The 7,707-nt window shown below is 36.8% G+C and overlaps 1 long non-coding RNA gene across 1 annotated transcript; it reads left to right on the top strand.

The window, feature by feature from the left end:
* The first annotated feature begins 1,848 nt into the window (after positions 1-1,848).
* LOC149309515 (uncharacterized) lies at positions 1,849-5,039 on the top strand. The gene is made up of 3 exons (XR_016281839.1): positions 1,849-2,129; positions 2,867-3,002; positions 4,898-5,039. It is a non-coding gene; the product is annotated as an uncharacterized LOC149309515 (long non-coding RNA).
* Positions 5,040-7,707: the final 2,668 nt, after the last annotated feature.

The raw sequence follows: 7,707 nt of genomic DNA on the forward strand, positions 1-7,707 counted from the left end.
CGGGAAAGAAGGAAGGAAGGAAGGAAGGGCAGCCACTGGCGGCAGAAGCAGCAGCAGCAGCAGCAGGAGCAGGAGGGACGACGGCGCTCCTCCTCCTCCTCCTCCCGCCTGGGCTGAGCAGGGAAGGGCCAGCGGTGGTGGCTCCTCCTCCTCCTCCTCCTTCCTGGACGGAGGGGTCCTCCCCAGTCCCAAAGGAGCCCCTCTCTCAGCTACCGAGCTGCCCTCTCCCTCCCAAGGACCCTCTCTCTTTCTTTCTTTCTTTCTTTCTTTCTTTCTTCCCTTCCCTTCTGCAAAGCCAAGGCTCTCTCTCAGACACACTCCACCAATACACAGCTTCTGCCAAGCCAGACTTTTGCAAGACTGCCAAAGTGCCAGCGGATATCATTACTATTAGTAGTAGTAGTAGTAGTAATAGTATATTGTTTATATTTATTATTATATTATTACATTTATATATTTATTATACATTATTTATGTTTCCATATATTTATTTTTATGTTGTTTTTATTTTTATATCATTTTAATTTATATTAAAATTAAGTAATAATAATAATAAATTCTTTAAATTTATTTATTAAATTATTATTATGTAAATTATATTATAGATATATGTGTGTGTTATATTTATTTTTATGTTGTTTTTATTTTATATATATATATATATTAAAATTATATAAAATTATATATATATATATATATGTTAAATTTATATATTTATTATATATTATATATATGTGTGTGTGTTAAATTTATATATTTATTATATATTATTTATATTTATTTCTCTGTATTTATATGTTGTTTTTTCATTTTTATTATTGATTATAATATGTATATATTATTAAATTATATATAAAATTATAGTATATATATAAATATATGTTAGATATTTATTAAATATTATTTCTATTTCTATATATGTATATTGTTTTTTCATTTTCATTTTTATTAATTAGGTGTGTATATTAAATTTATTAAATATATTTATTTATTATTATATATTATTTATTATAATATATATTTATTAAATATATTTATTGTATGTTATTTATTTTTATTTATTTACATATTTTTTCACTTTTATATTTATTATACTTTATTATATTTTAAATTTTTGAAATATATTTATTAAACATTATTGATTTTTTATTTATTTCAATTTATTTATATATTGTTTATTTATTTTATATTCGTTATTTATTTATACATATTTATTTGTATATATTTTTATTTTGTATATCTATTTATTATAACATGTTGGTTACATTTATTAAATTTATATATTATGTATTTTATATATATATATATATATATATATATATATATATTGTTTTTTTGTTTTTTACATTTATTAATTATAATATGTTTATCAAATTTATTTTTATATATTTATTTATACATTGTTTATTTGTTTTTATATTTATCATTTATTATAATAGTTATTAAATTTATTATATTTATATATTTATTATTATTATTGTATTTTTATTTACCTATATATTGTTTATTTATTTTTATATTTATTTATTATATTAAATTTATTAATGTAAATATTTATAATATATTATTTATATTTATTTATTTATATACGGTATTTATATTTTATATTTATTATGTATTCTAATACACACACAGATAGATAGATAGATTATTTATATATATATATATATATATATTGGTTACAGTGGGACCTTGTTATCTGCTGGGGTTGTAGGACCACCCCCCCAGTGGATAACCAAAATCCATGGATGTTCAAGTTTCATTAAATCGAATAGCATAGCAAAATGGTATCCTTTATATATCAAATGGCAAAATCAAGGTTTGCTTTTTCAGAATTTATAGTTTTTTAGAAATATTCTCAAGATGTAGATGCTTGCATCCGTGGATTAAAAAGTCAATGGATAAGGAGGGCTGACTGTATTTGTATAGCACCATAAATTCATTATTATTTTGTCAAGCAGTCCTGGACGGGGTCACACTTCCCCTAAAAGACAAAGTTCGCAATTTGGGGGTATCCCTGGACTCATCTTTACAGTTATCATCCCAGGATGGCCAGGAGTGCATGGTGCCAACTTTGGTTGATACACCAACTGCGCCCTTACCTGAACCAAAAGGACCTTGAAGCAGAGGTACAGGCGCTGGTAATCTCTCGTTTAGATTATTGTAATGCGCGCTACATGGGGCTACCTTTATACCAAGTTCGGAAGCTTCAGTTGGTGCAAAATGCGGCAGCCAGATTGGTCACTGGAACATCTAAGACCATATAACACCAGTATTAAAATCTCTTCATTGGCTGCCGATCAGCTTCCAGGCACAGTACAAAGTGTTGGTTATTACCTTTAAAGCCCTACATGGCTTGGGCCCGAGTTGAGAGGCTCCCTACACAATCCGCCCCACACTCTCAGAACATCAGGGAAGAATTTACTTGACTATCCAAGAGTAAGACTAACAACAACTTTCCACAAGGCATTCACTGCCGTAGCCCCTAAATTGTGGAATGGCTTGCCGGAGGAGATCCGTCTCATTGCCACCTTAGATGCCTTTAAGGAGGTACTTAAGACGGATTTCTTCTGGCAGGCCTATCCACCCAATCTGTTATCAGAGAGTCAAAAAATGCTCCACCTCCATTTGTAATGGTATGTATTTTAGATGACGATTTAGTCAATGTATTGTATTGGTAGTGGTGTTACTGTTTTATTGAGTATATTTTATATGATATTGTAGCTTTTATTGTTGTAATGTTGTTTTTATTGTTGCAATCCCACCTTGATCCACAGGGAGAGCCAGGAAATATAAATAAAAATTATCATTATTATTATTATTCTCTCTCTCTCTCTCTCTCTCTGGCTTTGCTTCGCAAACGAAGATTCAGGAAGGACTCATCCCGCGCGTTGGTGACTAAAAAGGCCAATCCGGGATAAACAGGTCCGGTTGCAGAAAGCACAGTGGAAAGTCTACTAATATGGCTGCCCTTTAATGACCATCCAGATCTGCTGCCTGAGGTAACTTTCTCACTCCATCATGGCCAGTTCTACCCAAGACACAAATCTTTTTCTTTGGATAATTAAAAAAAAATGTTTATGTTATTTAGGGAACAACATGTTGCATGTTTATGTTTGGAGGCAGGAATGCACACAGAAATCTATGTTTTTCTTGCTGTTGTTGTGTGTCTCCAAGTCATTTTTGACTTATGGCGACCCTAGAACAACCCACAGGCCCCTGTGAAAGTGGGGAAAATGCAAATAAAAAAACCCCTACTATCTGTTTTACCAGAGAATCTCTAGGTCCTCCAGCACTACTCTGTGGCCAACATCCAGCAGATGTTGACCATGGAATCACACCGGAGGACCTACAAATGAGAGTGTTTTCTCTAAGTCTTCCAGTATGATCAACCTCCGGCAGAGTTGCGCTGAAGGACCTAGATATTCCTAGAAAGAACATATAAATCAAATCCATGAAAAAAATCAAACCTGTAAAAGTCAAAGATGCAGATTTGGAAAGCTGACTGCAGTGGTATTTTTATATTTATCTAATATTGATTTCTATCCAGTAGCACAATAAGTTATAAAATAAATATCACTATAAAGACTGTTAGCAGAATATATTATTTATTTAGCAAAAAAAAAATCATGAATGGATCCACGAGTTTTTGGATCTTGCTGAATGAGCAAACCAAGGGGCACACACTCTTAGCACACACAAACACACACAGGAAAGAAGGGAATAGCTTTGAGAATCTCTGTTTCTCTGGAGCCTTTGGCCATTCCCCATTTATTGAAGGACAGAGCAGTCTATAGCCTGTCTTAGTCCTCTTGAAATAGCCTACTGCTCCATGATCTGTATTTAACCGGGTTTCTAGCTGGCTTGCACCTTGTTCTTTGCTCAGACAGGGGAAAATGCTGGAGTTTGGCAGGAGCTTGCTTAGCGATATCACAGTCAATATCAGCACAGTAATAATAATAATAATAATGATTATTATTATTATTATTATTATTATTATTTCTATCCTGCCTCTTCAATCAAGATTGAGGTGGCTTACATTAGTAAAACCATATAATACAATGAAATAAATCCCACTATCCCACTCCCTCCTTAAAATAAATTGACATAATAATTACAACATAACTATGGCAAAATACATTTAAAATCATTAAAACAATCACAATCACAAGAACAGGATATCATAGGGTAGTCATTAGGATAGTCCATATCAGTGGGCCAGTCATTCAGGGAAGGCCTGTCGGAAGAGATCCATCTTGACAGCCTTTTTAAAGCAGTCAAGGTAGGTAATATGTCAGATCTTCTCCAGCAGGCCATTCCATAATTTGGGAGCGGCAGATGAAAAGGCCCTTTGGGTAACCACAGCAAGTCTGGCCTTTATTGGCTTTAGTAGATTTTTCCCAGAGGACCTAAGTGCACAGGGTGGATAATAGTGAAGAAGGCGATCCCGCAAGTAGGCTGGATCCCGCAAGTAGACTGGACCCAAAGTCAATACCATTGCAATTCTACCATATATACTGTAAGTCGACCTCATATATAAGTCGAGGGCAAGTTTTGGGGCCAAAATTATGGATTCTGATATGACCTGTGGATAAGTCGAAGGTAAAACTTAGAGGCATGTAATGAAGGATATAAAGGATGAAGTAAAGGAAAACAATGCCAAAGAACTTGCAAGATTCCAGCAGGCATAACTATTTGTGCATGTACTAAAGGCTGGATGGATGAGAGAAGATGCTTCCAGGGCAGAGTAAACTCTTGCCTTTTAGTGTGTGTGTTAAAATACAGTACTTACATTGACCCATGGATAAGTTGACTCAGGTTTTTCTGGGTATATTTTTCAACCTAAATTTCTAGACTTATACATGAGTATATACAATATTTCTGATTTCTCTTTAAGGTTGTGAAAGCTGGACAGTGAAGAAAGATGACAGGAAGAAAATAAACTCATTTGAAATTTGGTGCTGAAGAAGAATTCTATGGATATCACAGACTACAAAAATAACCAATAAAAATGGGTTTGAGAGCAAGAGAAGCCTGAACAACCCTTAGAAGCCAAAATGTTCAAACTGAGGCTATCATACTTTGACCATATCATGAGATAACATGACTAATTAGAAAATGTGATAGTGTTTGGTAACGTGGGAGGCAATAGAAAAAGAGGAAGATAGGCGGATAGACCTAATCATGAAGCCACAGTTCTGAGTTTACTGGATCTGATGAAGGGAGGTCTTGGAGCTCTCTCATTCATAGGCTTGTCATCATTAGAAGCCAATCTCACGACAGTTAAGAACACAAACAAAATCCTCACAGGGACTGCCTTTGGCCCAGAAAGTTCCATTGCTTATCATAGACAAAACCACGCTCGAGTTGTTGCTGGTTGACTTAGGCAGCTCTGCCACAGGCAGCAAAATGTCTCTGGCATGGCACCGTCAACATTATCTCCTGCCACCACTACTGCAAGGGGGTTCAGAAGAGTTTTTAGTGGTTTCTTTAATGATTCGTAGGCTGTGTTCTTAGATACTGTAGCCAGAAAGAGTTCTCAGGACTCTCCCTAAGAAGGCAAATCAAATAAACTGAGAAAATGGTTCATTCCAGCCACATTCAGAAAAATAACCTCTCGCTTATGGGCTAACCAACTGCCCATCATCATCTTGCCTAAAACTATTTCCAGTCTTTAGTTATAACAGTACCTTACAAGAGAGAGAGATGACAGAAAGAGGGGGCAAGAAGAGAAAGTAGATTCCCCCCCCCCCCCAACGTTAATAAAAAGCACGCACAACTTGTCCTTTGAGTTCGCATCACAATCCATCCTAGAGATTAATTGCTGGTACAATGCATTATGTTGTATCCCTAGCTATACACAGTGGAAACAACAAGGGAGCTGTTTTAGAGATAAAGCCAAATTCAGTCTCATTTATCAACTGAAACACCCTGTATAGCCTCAGAAGCTAACCAAGGTTCTATTGTTCTAAGATAGCCAAGAAATAATTTCCTTGCAAAGACCCAGCCTTCTTGTTCAAGATGGTACTGTCCCCACAACAACTGCTTTGGGAGGCCTATACACAATGGACCATTTTAAAAACACTTCTCCACCTGCTGACGCTGCCTTTGCACAAGGAGGAAGGGCAGAATATAACATTAATCAACATTTGGCTTCCTCCACCTTGGTTTGTCCCAAATTTGACAGGGCCTTCAGGCCATCTCATCAATCGTGCATTAAAAAGAGCCGCCCAAGCATATCTAACTTAAAGGATTAGGTGTGATGTCTCAGCATTCCTGATACTTGTGCTTGGTCCCTTGGTTTCTTGGCTGATACCTCTGCTAGTCCATCACATGGGGGTAGTCTGTGGATCACACGTGACCAATGGAAACCATGTACAAGGCATACAGGGCCATCCAAGGCATCCCTACTACTACTACTAATAATAATAATAATAAAATTTATTTATGTTTCCCCGCCTCTCCCAGTGGATCAAAGCGGGGTTACAGACTAAAAAGCACAGAGTGTTTACATAAAAATTCAATTAAAAACAGCTAAAAACAATAAAATATCCAACATCAGACAAACAATAGCATCAACAAGCAAGGCTACTACCCCCTGATGCTTAGTGGCAGGCCACATGGAACACATCTTAAATAGAGAGGGCACCACAGAAAGAGTCATCCTTGTCTGCTTTTGTCAAATGGTCTGCCCTTCCCATGCCAAGATGACTGATACTGAGAAAAGCTGTTTCCAGCACCAATCAGCAGAGGAAGAAAGGTGTGAGGAGACCTCCCTAAACTGGGATGCAAGAGGTTTTTTGTTGTATGGCTTCAAGTCGTTTCCGACCCTAAGGCAAACCTTACAGTGATCCAAAGGTAAATTTATCACAGGGTTTTCTTGGCAAGTTTCTTCAGAGTGGGTTTGCCATTGCAATCTTCTTCTGAGTCTGAGAGAGCCCAAGATCACTCATTGGGTTTCATAGCTCAGCGAGAATTCGAACCTTGATCTCCCAAAGTCACAATCCAAAACTCAAGAGGTAATCTTCCCAATTCCTGCACTCTGAAATGGAAAGAGAAGTAGGTACATGAGTGAGTGTCTCTGTGTGTGTGCCCTTTGTATGGGGGGGGGGGGAGGGAATGGAGGTTTCATGTCAATGGGGTAGTTAATCCACTCTGGGTTTTAGTCCAACTTTAAATGAGCTGTCCAAGATGGTGCAACGAATATGGGAATAAATTCAGCAACTTTAAATTTCAGACAGAAATTCAGAGCAGATTAATCACTGCCTGCACTAATATCAGAACCAACCATCTCCTTTAGCCTACATGAAATCACACATCTGGTTTTCCCTGGGGATGGGGATATGATAAAGGCCTGTTACAGACTGCCAAAATAAAGCTGCTTTGGGTCTCTTTGGAGGTATGCTGTTTAAATGATGCATGCATCCTAAGAATCCGGAAGCTGCACCAAAGCTGCACTCCAGTGCTTAGGAATGGAGTGTGGCTTTGGCGCGACCTCCGGACTCTTAGGACCCATGCATCATTTAAATAGCATACCTCCAAAGAGACCCGAAGCAGCTTTATTTTGGCAGTCTGTAACAGGCCATAGGCACATTTTGTTCCATCCTAGGCTCCTGATGCTGTTCTACAGCGTTGATCTGAAAAAGCTTGGAGAAGTGCTGCATGCAGCAGCGACATGGACCCTCCCATTGCTCTTTTTGCTTGTGT

The sequence above is a fragment of the Sceloporus occidentalis genome, unplaced genomic scaffold (genome assembly GCF_023333645.1).
Source record: "Sceloporus occidentalis isolate IW3139 unplaced genomic scaffold, rSceOcc1.0.p SCAF_7, whole genome shotgun sequence".
Lineage (NCBI taxonomy): Eukaryota > Metazoa > Chordata > Lepidosauria > Squamata > Phrynosomatidae > Sceloporus > Sceloporus occidentalis.